The following is a 14,115-nucleotide window of genomic DNA, read 5'->3' as shown; positions in this document are numbered from 1 at the left end:
ATGGCTATATTAGTTGTCAGCACTGCTTCTTGGTGCAGGTGCACAGCTATACTTCTTTATGTTAGATTACTAGAAGTGTATAATTGTACGCGTCAGGTAGTTATGACATTAAAACAGTTGTGAACTCTTATGAGTTTATTTTCTACCGCAAGGAGCTCAGATGCAAACATGTAAATGCAATATTGGCGTGTAGGAATGTGGAACTGTCTAAAAGCGCCCCGGTACCAAATTAAAAGTCATTTATGATCATTTTTCACTTCTTTTGGCAGATAGTCGATACGTTATCTACAGCCTCTGCGGAACGTTACATTCACTTCTACACAGGAGCGTTTTCTACGTGCACAACATAAAGATTGTTACGATATTGTGGTAAGAATTAATCTAGCGCCCTCTTAGAATCAGAACGTGTCATCTTTGTCTAAATCTGTGCGTCAATGTACAGCCGATTAAAGATAGCGAAATAAATAAGGAACGGTTATATTGATGTTCGTGATAGTCAGGCAGATACCACCGAAATGTTGCTGGATGCCTTCGTTCTATGAAGCATGAATCTTGAATCTTGACCAAAAAGTATAAGACAACTTTGTCAGTTTAAAGCATTGCGCAGCTAGACACAAGACACAAAGCTAGATACAAAGCATGACCTTATAAAGTGTTTTCTCATTCTTATAGTGCCTGCAATCCCTCTCTACCTGCCTACTTCCTTTTATGTAGCAAAAGTGTAACGCAGTCTTTACCACATATCTCGTATATAATGAAAATACATTATATGAGGCATAGCCTCTCTAATGTAATATCTACATTTTGCAAGTTAAGTATCGTACTCTTTCTCTCTTCTTTTCCTCTTACATGTCCAAAAGTTCTTTGCAGCTACCGCCATATTTACAGGTCTTAGTCACGTGGTACTCACTTGGCTAAGCCGTTGAAAAGAAATGTTATAATCACATGTTCAAATGGAATTATTTCCTTATTTGCAAGGATTGTTGATATACATTGTTTGAGAGTGTGCTCATGGTATTTGTAAAATATTTTTCTGTTTTAATGCATATTTGAGAGTCATTTTGTGCTCCCTTTAAATAGTCCTAATATGTCAGTCCTCGTCCCAACATGTTTTAGACATTGGCACAATGTAATAGGCAATTTATATAAAACACAACACAATCAACAAAGAGAAGGCAAACTTGACTTGTAGAATGTGTGACTTATTCAAGATCATTTTAAATTATTATGAATATATAGAATATGATGGCAATATGATTAACACTGATGAAGACACAATGGTAAGACAGTGACTAGCTAAGACATAGCATTCTTTCCTCAAGTAATTAACGCCAAATCCACGCATCACTCAGTGCAACAACTATCTGAAAGTTGGTGCAGAGAATGTCACAGTTCTTGCACCAGTGCTGCGTAGCTGACAGATTATATACATGTTCTTTTGTACTTGTACTTTAATGGCTGGCATTACTCAGAATTCCCGATACCTTTTTCTAATGCACCACAGTGTCAGGGATTCGCTAACAGTAATTATCAATAATTATTGAAATGGATCTATCAGCGGTTATAAATTGACGGCATTTGCACCATCTGGAACTTTTTTATCTGCGAAGAAGGAGAAGGCACGATAAACATGGGTGCAACTGATAAAAAAGATAGCAAATTTAATTCTTGATGCTATTGTCCTCTATTTATGAAACACATTGTTGTAGATCACATACCATCATTCCCATCAATGTCTTGTTACAATGTCTTCTCTATCTTTTTTTTTTTCAAATAAAACATGTCACTGTAACTTTATGACATCACACAGCACCTTACAGGCACATATTGCTCGTAAAATTTTGAATTTCAAATAATAATAATAATTATTATTATTACATAAAATACAATGGTAAAAATAAAAATTAAGACACCAGAAACGGGGTTTTAGGTCATCATTTTCTGAATAGTTTTGGATAGGATTGACCTTATTAATAAAGTGCAATTTTTAAAAATTTCAGCTCTTCACTGTTTCTTTTACTTCATAAAATTTCATATTATATGCATTTAACTATTTAGATCAGGCACCTTTGCCTTTGTCAAATCATTAACCTTATTTTAAATGGTCTTATCTTGAAGTTTTTAACTCTTTCGGACATTAAGTAATATTCAATTCTGTTCGAAAAGTTTCTTTCGTGCAATGCAATTGGGTTCTTCCTTTCCACTCTTTGTGGGAGGCATTGAAGGTTACACACACACACACACACACACACACACACACACACACACAGTGTAACACTGCTTAGCACTTCAGTACAAAACTCATGCGAATTGCCTAGATTCGAGAACCACGATTTTTCATTAATCAGAAGACGGGCGCAATGAGCCATCACCTTGGGTTCAATGCCTATGTTTCAACACTTCACGTTCATTTTCCTTCGCTACTGACGTTGACCAGAAATATTAAATATGGATAAAAGATTAAAAAACAAGCTGATGGTAGAAACAATAGCTTCATTCGCGGTTTATGTTATATTATATTATATTATAAAAATGGAAGTGCGAAAATCAATATTTAGGCATCGTATTAAAAACAATACATGATCATAAAGTGAACTTTCCCTAAAAGGTATTCTAAAATCTTAAATATTCCATTTTACTCAGGAATCACAGAAGTCGCTGGTTATTATCCAATGAGATCTTGTAGTTTCGTGACGTCTCCGTACTTCATCAATGATTTCAGACCATATATAGATGATAGGCACCAGGCAGATGTGGCATTTCCAATACCTCGTCTTGTGGCTCGTCTCTGGCCTCAGTATTCGCACAGTCTGTGCATTGTGAGCGCTTGTTAATTAACACAGAGTAGCAACACAAGGAAAGTACAGGGAGCATTTCTAGGAAACCAAATGCATTAAATCGGTAAGTGGTAAAGAAATGAGATTTCAATTATGTCCTTTTTGAGAACTGTGTGAATCGTTGTTATTGTTTTTTTTTTCATGAAAAGTAAAATAGTTCCTCGGACTTTGTTAAAATATTATTGTCTAATGTTCTACAAACTCAGCAGTATGACGCTTTCAGGTTGTTCCCATAAAAATGGAAAATTTTATTGTAATTTGATAATTTACATTGCGTCCAGAAAAGGCTGGACGATTTTATTCTACTTGACCATGATCTGCTTCTGTTAATAATCAATGGTGAACAGGGACTTCACGTGCCAGTATGTGGGTCTGAAACAGTTACTATGAATTAAACTTTTTATGCTTATCATGGCTTACATTGACAAAGGTTGTCCACACGCACTCTGTGGTTAAACAATGCATAGTAATTTAAAGCTGTTCGTGATAATCCTGATAATTCCAAGATTTTGGGTTTCATTTCAAAATTGAAATGGAAAATATGAATTAAAAGGTGCATCTATCTGATGAGGCTTATGTTTGTATTAAAAAGGGGGCGCACCTGGCCTTGGGGAATCCTGAAATCTGGGCACTACAATGTCTATCGCGTGCAGACATGTCTCCCTTATAACTTCACTTTAGTGCCTTTCATAATTGTGTTAAAAGAATACTGGGCCATTGGGCATATTCCCAAAGACGACCCACGGGTGTTTTATTTTTAGTTCGGACATGCTTTTTAAAATGCCTCATTTGCATTCTGCATAGATTGCCAAGGAATCCTCACGCGTGCACAGGTTGTACTCGTCCCTACAAAACAAAAAACAAAAACAAAACTTGTCAATAATTCTGATCGTTCAGATTTGTATAGACATGCACATAATAATAAAACAAGCATTAAACATACAACACCGTACATTGTCATTTTTGGAAATAATTATGTTTATTTATCATTCTGGATAAGTCCAAAAGTCCAAATTATTCAGAGAGTGGAGACATAAAGTGAGAGATCCGGCGCAGCTGGCGGACTGCGTCCTGTGCATCCTATCAACCACGACCAAAGTGGCTATGTTAAGGCCAATATGATGATACGTTTTCCTTTGAAAGTTTGATTTAGAAAAGCAGCATGGTATTGTTATTTGTAACATATTCTTGTGAAAAGAAGTGTGTGTGTGTGTCAGAGAGAGAGAGAGAGAGAGATGAGGGAAGGAGGGGGCTCAACACTCTGCTGAGCAAAAAAAAAACTTGATTACAGCATTATGCATTTCAGGCAAAAGCCCATGGAGAGGCTTCATTCCTTGCCATCTCAATCATTTTCCAAAACTGAAGTATAGATATAAGAATAGGCTCAAGAAGCCGTCAATATCCCCTTATGTATTGAAACGTATTGGCACATTTTGGGTTACAGGGGTTGTAAGTGCATGTATGTCACGTGGAACGAAAACGATTATTTTATATATTATTTAAGTTTGTCTTAAAAATAGAGTGCAAAAATCGAAGTAAAAAACTCCTATGTTACCCATATCCTTATCATAAGCTCAGTTTAATAATTGTATTAATCTTAAAAATCAATTTTGACAATAAAATTGGATATTTAATCAACGGTTAATACGTGCGTGTGTTGTGGGTGTCATGAAGTTATCATTTGTGGGACCAGTCAGACGGTTGACAGATTAATAACCAAATTACGTGTTATAAGCTAAGACGTGTAACTAACATTCTGTGCACCAAAGAAATTACTTCACAAAGACAAACGCTGAAGTTGTATGTGCTGTCATGATCGCAAGTTTAACACCAAAACATGAAACTCGTATTTATTGTCAATTTTATTGGAGTATATGTGACGGCAGACATAACAACAGAAGTAAAATATTTATATATGTGTGTGTGTGTTGTCATCTGAAAGTATAGTCCACTCCTTATGCTTCGCAAACAGCTTTTTAGCACATGTGCAGAGTGAGAAACGACATACACCTTGAGGATAAAAGTAATCTAGTAGGTACACTGGTACACCAGTCTATTAAGAATGCATATTGACTTCCGTGATTTGGTCATGTATAAACGTCAAATTTACGTGTATTTAGACGTGAAATAGAATAAAAGCAGTATCTTACTGTAGTTTTATTTTTAAGTGAATTCGCTTTCAGCTTTAGAGTACTGAAGGCAATTTTCCTCTATGCAGTCAACGCTCTCCGTTACCATGACGCAACGGCATTCGCTGATGATAGAGTTGAGCTCCTAGCCAACGCTGAAACTTTAATGCTGGCGGAGAGCGTTACACCCACAAGAATCAAGACAGGTTGCTAGTCCATGTAAGCTAAACGCTCTGGTGCTTAGGACACTTTTTACTATGAATGAAGACATGTTATGAATGTTAGATCTTCCCACTGCTAATTCACCAGTCATTAGCCCCGTGTTCAACGCTTTCAATGTTTTGTTACTGTAAAAGGTCGTTCATCATGCGAGGCAACTTATGTTTTCGTTACATCTCACATTTTAATAACGTATGTTTCATTCTAACAACGAGAGCAACCAGATTTGTATCACGTTTGTTGTGACACGTAATAGCACCGCCGACACTCCCGTCAAACGATTAATTAGATCCTCTTTCCACAGTTGTCGAAAACAGCCTATTTAACAGAAGTTAACGGGTTTGCGATCTCCCCAGAGAACCAGTCGACATCTACGCTGGCCAAGGGTAAATGGCCAAGGGTAAATTAAATATTTATAATGGTACAGCCACAAAATGTTACAGTTACTCTTTACCTCGGAATTAATTCTTCTGAGATATATATACCTATGAATAATAAGTAGGGTTCCTGTCGGAGTGACACTAAGTGGTTTTCCCTGAAGCGGAGGATTGATAGAAAACAAAATAGGCCTACATGTAGCAAGTTAGGTCTTCAATCAAACCATGCAATTTTAATCGAACAAATGTATTTTCTTTTTGGACTTCAAAGCGACCATCTTTTGATTTCATTCTCATTTCACGGGCCTTTCTAAAAATTCTTAAGGATCAAGAGATATTGGAACACTCAACAAGTCACGTGGTCTGATTATCCTCAAATAAGGATATTCTTTTCTTCGTCCAATAAAACAATACAACCCAAGCAAATTGCGTTTCTGTTCGATATTTTATTAACTGAAACTAAAGCCGCAGGATAGGTGTGTCTATTGGCGCTTTCTGTTATCCCGAAAGGAACATAATGGCGCATTTGATGTAATAGTACAACGCCACATAGCGAGGATACAGTCCCTGTACAGCAATAAATATCGTAATTCGATAAAACAAAAACAATACTGGTTAGCGGCAATCAACTTATTAAGCTAGAGAGCAGGTGGTTGGACATACAGGTCCACATGCCAGGAAGGTCGATATAGTGCCGTTGCCTTGTTCTGGTGGTTGCACGTTTTAATTTTTTTACGCCTACTGCGTACTTTAATATTGCTACTCCCGACAGATTAAGCAAATCGAATTAATCCCTCCATCCAAAAGAAAGAAATCACCACATTGATTAGATTCCTCCTTATTCGTGAGATGTTTACTGCATGCGCGCGAATGGGATGCAGATGCACGTGTGTGTGAAAACGTACCTGAGTGGGTCAAGCACATACGTTAAAACGTGAAGGAATAAGTGTGTACGTAGTGCGAAACTGTTGGGTTGGACGACCAAGTGTTGATGCCATTATATTTCTACTGACTTTGAATATTAATTGCGGCTATCTGTCTTACTAATACAGTCATTTCCAGACAGGAGTCATTTGCTGAGGATTTCCAGGACGTTTTAATGGCGGTCACGTGGGGACCAAGTAGACACTGTAGTTTTAGTGCGCTCTCTTGCATATGAAAAGATTTGCAGAGTACAAAAGCAAACCTAGGTGGTAGTTTTGATCCTGGTTATCGTTTTGTACATGTGTATGTGTGTATGAAACTTGCAAATGACTATATTCAGACTATCGTACTTTTTTTTTGCTTTAGGACTGCATAAGAATTATTTGTCAGACAGACCTTGAGACAGTTGTTTAATATTCTAGATAACTAACAAAAGGTTTTCAAGACGACGAACTTCATTATTTGAAAGTATAAGATCATTTTTAATGTGGTGCATATTTCATTCTGATTTTAATAGTTCTACAACAAAAAAGTTGCATATTGCAGTTATATCAGAGAGAGAGAGAGAGAGAGAGAGAGAGCACATATCATTATGTTAGCCATCGCTAGGACACGTCTAACACATAATTGAAACCTTCAGGCAAAGCAGGCATATCTCGCTTCAAGCAAAGACTATATTTGTAGAAATCACGCCGAACAAATGGGATAGGACCCATGTACTTTTATCACCTTGACACCATCCTCTCAGAAGCTGAGCAGAAAAGGCTTGCAATCGACCAAATATTTTTGTGAAGGATTTTTGTTTTTGGAATGGAGTAAGAGCCTGTATATGCACATAGCCTACCGAAAGCATGCAATGATTAAGTTCGAACTGACAGTTTTGTGTATGCTCAATATCTTAACGCTAGTGTTGTTGGTAAGGAACTGAAAGCTCATATCTAGCACCTCTATGTAGACATGCACACTTCATGTACTTTATGTTATTTCGAATGTCATACACAAGTGATTAGGCAACTTGTGCTTGTACTAAATATATTATCATTGCATTAATCTACTATTTTTGACACATAATTTGCTTAAGTGAGGTAACATATACAAAAAATATTCAGAACGTCGCTGAAAGTAACCATACATAACTGAAAGCTGTCAAATTGTAATTGACTTTGTGCATGAGTGGGTTATTTGAACATGGCCGGACTACCCGATTTAGAGAAATTAGAGGAGAGCGCTTTGAAATCAATCAGTGATGTACAAATGTAATTAAGCTGCTTGAATTTTAAGTAGAACTGCTAAAGTCCAAATGAACAATAGGAAGTTACACTCCTAGAATTGCTAGACGAGAACATCGCTGTCCATTTCCAGGTCGTTAAATTGTGAACTTCATTCTGTTACTTCAAACTGGCTAACAATGCCAAGATTTATAGAAGTCTTTTTTTGCTTTGTTGCTTCATATAATAATATTTAAGTCATATAACACAAAGGTGAACTTACTAATTTATTTAATGTCCAATGTACAAACGAGCTGCTTTATTACCCGTTTCAACTGGGACGAAAACCACAAATTAAGATACCCAGGTTGTTACCGCACTGGTTCACGAGGCACTGTGATTAATATTAGATCAGCCTCTCTCCTTATTTTCCCATAGCAATTAAATTTGCAACTCAATTGTTTCTTAATTATGTCGTAAACCCAAAGACACCAATGGGACGAGTTTAAGTGCATTTTGCGACATTTGGTTCAACTCTAATATGGATACACTGGCAATGCCTGTGTACTTTTAAAGGCAGGCGAATTTGAACATGTATATTTGTGTTGTGAACAATAATGTGTTAATAAAACAACGTGGATAATTTTTTCAAAGTTTATTGCAATCTAAATTATAATAAGTTGCATAAATGAAAGCATGTGGTGCTCAGTTTCGATAAATCACGCAAGGGGCGTAAGAGAAGCATTTACTCAAGGACAAGTCAGTGGTGAGGAGAACTTAAAGGTATAGGGATGTTGTCCAAGCTTAAAAGCCAAGCACCTAACTCCCTAGCATTATGTTCAGCAAATTTCTCTTAATTCGGCATTTCGACATCTTGACTTAACTTTTCACTTGTAAGTCGCCCACTTAAATCCACAACTACATACAAGCTTTGATCATACAAGGTAGTCGTAGCTGTAACCTTCCCAAATCGGCCCATTTTCGACCTCCGGATCAATTGAAAATAGTATCTCCACTAGAAACTTAAAGGCAGATAAAATAGTTAAAACCACCTATGCAATTCTACTTAAATAAGATACCTAAGCGTAATGTTTATGCAACTATAACTTGATAAGAAAGATTTTATCTACGACACGAGCCGACCACCCCCATACAACACTGAGATTGGGCTGCTTCAATTCCATGATTCAATTAGCCATGCTTGTTATTTTGAAGTGTCCATAGGGAGACTGAGGTAGCTAATGTTTTACTTGCCCTTCTATCCCCTGATTGTGCATTCTGGTACTATGCAAAAGTGTGGCATTGTAAAAGAAAAAAACTGCTCTGAACCACGTACTGAATGGCCTTGTGCTCTGGTCAAGTAACGGTGGAAGAGTTGTCCTTTGCTAAAGTGAACTAAAAAGCATATTCTTTGAATACATTTCAAGTGATTAAATTTTTCATTTTTTAAAAGATTCGTTTTGGGAAATGATTATCTTTATCAAGAACTTTTCTCTCCAATTTAGTCTACAGGCTTTGTATTTCTTCCCCACCCCCCCACCCCCAAACAAACAAAAAAGCTCCATTGTTACGGTTTTTAAATTCAACAACAACACAGAATACGTAAATATTAAAGGCGTTTTATTGCTATTTCAATATCAAGACCTACAGGGTTTCAAGTTATTTAGCTCTATACCATTATAAAAATACACTGGGCAAAACTTTAATGTACTGTTTACAAACAACTACTGTAACTGTACTGTAGCTTATAATTAAAATGTTATAGATAACATAAAATGGCTAGATATTCCATAGGCATAAAATGACACATATAAAGTATATGAAAAGACCGTTCCAAATATTGATGCCGTTATGGTCTTATCGTTCCCAATGAGATCTCCTTCCTCCATTCTAGACTCTTTTGAATAACCAATTAATGAGGTAGTCCATTTGCCTGTGTATACGGCATATTATGATATATTGTTTCTTAGTGATGATATATTGTTTCTCAGGAAAAGATTACGATGTGCATGGTTCGACCCAAATGTCAAATGGCGTTTCCCAGAAAAATAAATAAAATCAGATCATACTTCAATTAGGACGCATTCAAAACTCTTGTAACTTAAAACAGTAATAGCCAATGAAATTCATCCGAGATAACCTAAAACGAGGCTTTCGGTACCGGGTGACCTCATACGAGGCTTTAAAATGTGCCAAAATCCGCGTGACTCTGAAAGACGGAATGTCGACCGTCTTAAAAAATAATACATGTAATAGGTGTAAGTGACACATAAAACATGTTGAATTTGTGAAGATAAATTGTAATTCGACAGAACTTCAGAGAAAACAACTATGCAAATATCTTTTGACAATTCTGTCAGCTTTTATTTCTTGACGCACAGCACAAGCTAGTCTGCCATTATTTCTCAAGCCACTCCTCTCCAAATGCCGAGAAATTTCGCTTGATTTTACGCTTAGTCGCGATACTTTGAGTGTCTCGTTTGATTTCCATTTGACGTCACCCGACGAACAGTTCAAATAGGAACCCCTATAGCGCTTAAGAATTAAAACCCCCAACGGACACTCAAGCCATCATGTGATGTCAGATAAATTATATCTACTTAGAGATAGGCGCGCCATTTTAACAACGCGGTTAATCTTGAAAGTCAAACTTCTCTCTTTATATAAGAAAATACCACATTATAATTATCACTGTATAGGCTGTTTTTTCTAAGAGTTAAAAATGCAGAAAAAAGAGGATTGTTCAGGCAAGTTATGCACAAAAGATTCATTCACACCTCGGTCATGCTAGGTTAACTGGAGATATTGCTGGAGATATTGTAGGTAGAACATACATAACAGACCTACCCAATCTTATCATTTGTAAGGGCCAAACAAGGAAATGGTAATTCAGAGATCTTTTGACATTTTGAACTGTCCTGACAAAAAGGGGTTATCCGATGGTTATAGTTTTTCATCTAAAACATTTCCTGGTGCAATATGTTTTATCAGAGTTGAAGAAAAGGTTGGACACCGTGTACTGCATTGAAAGCATAGCTAGTGCCCTTTAACTATAATTCACAAGGGAAGCATTGACTGGCAGTGCCCGCAATACCTTCCCCGAAGCTAAGTTTGGAAGGCGCTATCTCAAAAATTGTCAGTCGGGTATGGCTGTACAACTTAAGTCGGAATAATTTGAGTGACAGACAGACAGGTTGGCTAATTAGACAGGTATTTTAATGTCTATCAGACATTCAATCCCTTGGCCTTTGACCTCTTACAGATAATGATAATGGGTCCAATCTTTGACTTACCAAATTGTCTTTAGTTCTAATTCTGCCTTAAGTATAGCTTTCCCTGAACGAACCATTAGAAACGCTCAAAGCGGTTATTGTCGAAGTTAAATTATAGAAAAAACTTTCATTATTGAAAGAAAATTTTAAACTCCATTTGCCTCATGAATGTGAATAGTTTTTCACTCTCGTGTCCATAGGTTTTTGCCTCACTTTTTGAAGCAAGGGAATAAAACAAGATAAACAAACCCAAAGCATAAACAGCGTCAAGTAAATTCAACTATTTAAAAAACAACAACACGTGTACGAACAGTATGCTGATAAGGCAGAAAATACAATTATCGATTACGATGTCACAGCGACAAAAATACAAAAGACAAGATGAATTTGTCCCTCTCCTTACAAATAGAGAAACTTGGTGTAAAGCGGTGCAGATGTCGGCCTGAATATTATGTTTCGTTTGTTTAAAATTTTCAATGCTTCCATTCTTTAAAAGATCCTCTATAAGGCTTTGTCGTAATTTTCACCTTCCGGTGTTAACATGTGGGGTTAAGTCTGTGAATTATTCCATCGGTAACCTGCAGCGTTTTTCAGTAGCGTGACGGAGCATTTATCGAGTTCAGCCACAGCTAATATTTGTACAGTGCTAATAAGCGCTTTTTTGTCGATATTTCCTGAAGCAAATAGTGATAAGTTACCTCAGCTTTGGACATTCCTTCATCTGGGCTTAAATTCCCACATAAAATAATAATGACGATAACATAATCGAAGGATTCTTTATTGCCACTCCTAGAAATAGTTCTAATAAACAGTCGAATACCATTAAGTCTGCCCTTCGAGGCAAAATCCCACTTTAACGATGTGTATTTTTACAAATCGTAAGTATTACAAAAAAAAAACTGTATAACGGATCATTCACATATTCACAACCCATAAAAAATGCCAACACACATCATCTCAATAAGTCTTACTCCAACACAATATTCTGTTGATGCACCGCTTATACCTCGTCCTTCTGGAATAGAACCTCCCCCCCCCCCTCCCCACGAAAAACTGAAATTTAAACCTCAAAATATCAACAATAACGCAATATGAAACCTTTCAAACAAGTTTCGATTGTATTTGAATATTTACTCTGTTGTTTTTTCCTATAGAAAGTCCTTATACTGTATTACTACCGTCCTTGAATTTGAGTTTAGTCTCGAAGTTCAGTAAAGAGCAAAATGCTAAAAGTGCTGATGCAAGGTTAACCAAACCATTCACCGAGTGCGATATATTGTATTATAGGTGTGGCATCAAATGATGTCCATTATTATATCATCTTTGTATAATAAAGAACCCAGCTGAGCGCAATGACCTATGTGAAAGTGCAAGGATCGCACAATGGCCGAAGTTTCTTGTGTGAGGAGGAATTCTGTGCATTACTGATAAGGGTAGTCAAATAGATGTTTTGCGGCTGGAGGAAATTTCCAACGTAATAAGCATTCTAGCGGGTTGTTCATAAGCCCAAAATCCCTTCCCTGTTGGTGAAAGTCCAGTTCTAACCCCATACCCATTCAGCTGTATATGATTCTTTTGTGAACCACTGAACCAAGAATCTGTGCACATATGAGATAAAGCATCTCTGAAGCTACAGCGCGCCCCACTCTTTTCTTCAAGAAAGAATTTAAACTTCGACTGTGAATAGTCTCGTGTAGGCAGCAGACTCATTGCTTTATTAAATCATGCAAGCTTTAGTTTCATATAGGCATGTACTACTTTATATTACTTTTCTTCCGATTCTTTTTTTTTTTCATTATTTCAAACGATATGCTGATTTTAACCCATGTGGTGGTTTCGCAGGGCATCACTTCAAAATGTATATTTAACTATTTATATGAAGTCTTTATCATTTTAACCCAACTCTATGATCCCACAGTATTCGTGACAGGCAACAGCGTGACAGTTCCTGTGCAAAAGGTTCTTTGCTTTTTGCCAGTAATTCTACAATGTCTATATTATATTCTATTCAAAAAGGGCGAAAACACAGAAAACAGATCGCCAACGCTGAACTTTCCTACACTAAACTCCAGCACAGTAAAGGCATTCAAAGAGTGATCGATTTAGTCCGTATCAAAATATCAAACTACGGCAATCGTGTGTCACAGGGCGACATGAGACAGGAAACGGGTAACGGCTGGCGGTACAAGGAACAATGGCGCTACAAAGGAAATCGTTAGCGATTTTGTTGGATACAATGAATAGGCAATCGACTTTGATTACCGGCCAATTTCTCCTTGTTTCAATAGAAAAATCATAGTTAGGGGAACTAATAATGAAATTATCGGCCTGCAAGTATAAAAGAGAATATTGACCGTATTATTGATTGTTACTCGATTACACGTCAAAACGACTGACCCGTTTAACCCGTGTTGAGAAAGGGTCATTGTTGTGATCCCAATTATGAAAAAGTTTAACAATATGAGGGCAGCGTTAATGATCTGTAATGTAATAACCTATCTAATGATACATTTCAAGAGGTTTCAAAACGTTTTTACCATAATACCTAGGGCGGAGGTATGATGGACTATTTCTTTTTTTTTCGGCCCGTGCCGACTGCGCTTACACTTTGAACCAGCACTGGTAGCGTGTACCTTAAGACGCTGAGACGCGTGAAGGGCGTTCAAGTCCCACGAACTTGGAGGCTATCGGCGTCATAGTTGGCGTTAATTCAGCTATTTATCTTCAGCAACTCAATTAGATAAACACAATTTCGGGAACTTGCTAATCCAATTGAATAAGATGAGCCCTAAACTTGCTAATCGATTGTTTGAGCCGCTGGTTGAAAGTTGATTTCGCAAGAGATTTTGTTTTGTAAAAGCTAGATTTGCGTTAATAACGTGAGTCTGATGATGTTGTAAGAAGTAAGCTTTGTTCATTAGTTATACCAGTTAACTACCATGCTAAACGTAATATTTTGTGTATAATCATGAATTTCTTCGTCCAAAATCGATGTTCGATTCAAATCACTCTATAAATAAAGATGTTAAAGAATAGTTAAAAGCCGTTTTGAAAATAAAAAAATATTATCTTAATGATGTCATAGATTATAAAAAAATTGTTGTTATAAAAACCTTATTATCTAATCTTCTTGTATATAAATGTAGTAC

At 36.7% G+C, this 14,115-nt stretch overlaps 1 protein-coding gene across 2 annotated transcripts in view; it reads left to right on the top strand.

Annotated features, from left to right (window-relative positions):
* The first annotated feature begins 2,699 nt into the window (after positions 1-2,699).
* The window catches only part of LOC106155833 (vesicular acetylcholine transporter), a 31,092-nt gene continuing 19,676 nt past the window's right edge, over positions 2,700-14,115 (top strand). Inside the window, exon 1 of one of the 2 annotated variants that reach the window (XM_013530848.2) lies at positions 2,700-2,901. The gene's annotated coding sequence lies outside the window, so the exon portion shown is untranslated. The remainder of the gene's footprint in view (positions 2,902-14,115) is intronic. The other variant, XM_013530846.2, reaches the window with a different exon arrangement.

Source organism: Lingula anatina, chromosome 2, assembly GCF_051362555.1.
Source record: "Lingula anatina isolate TDL-2025a chromosome 2, LinAna3.0, whole genome shotgun sequence".
Lineage (NCBI taxonomy): Eukaryota > Metazoa > Brachiopoda > Lingulata > Lingulida > Lingulidae > Lingula > Lingula anatina.
This window is presented reverse-complemented; position numbering and strand designations above follow the sequence as displayed.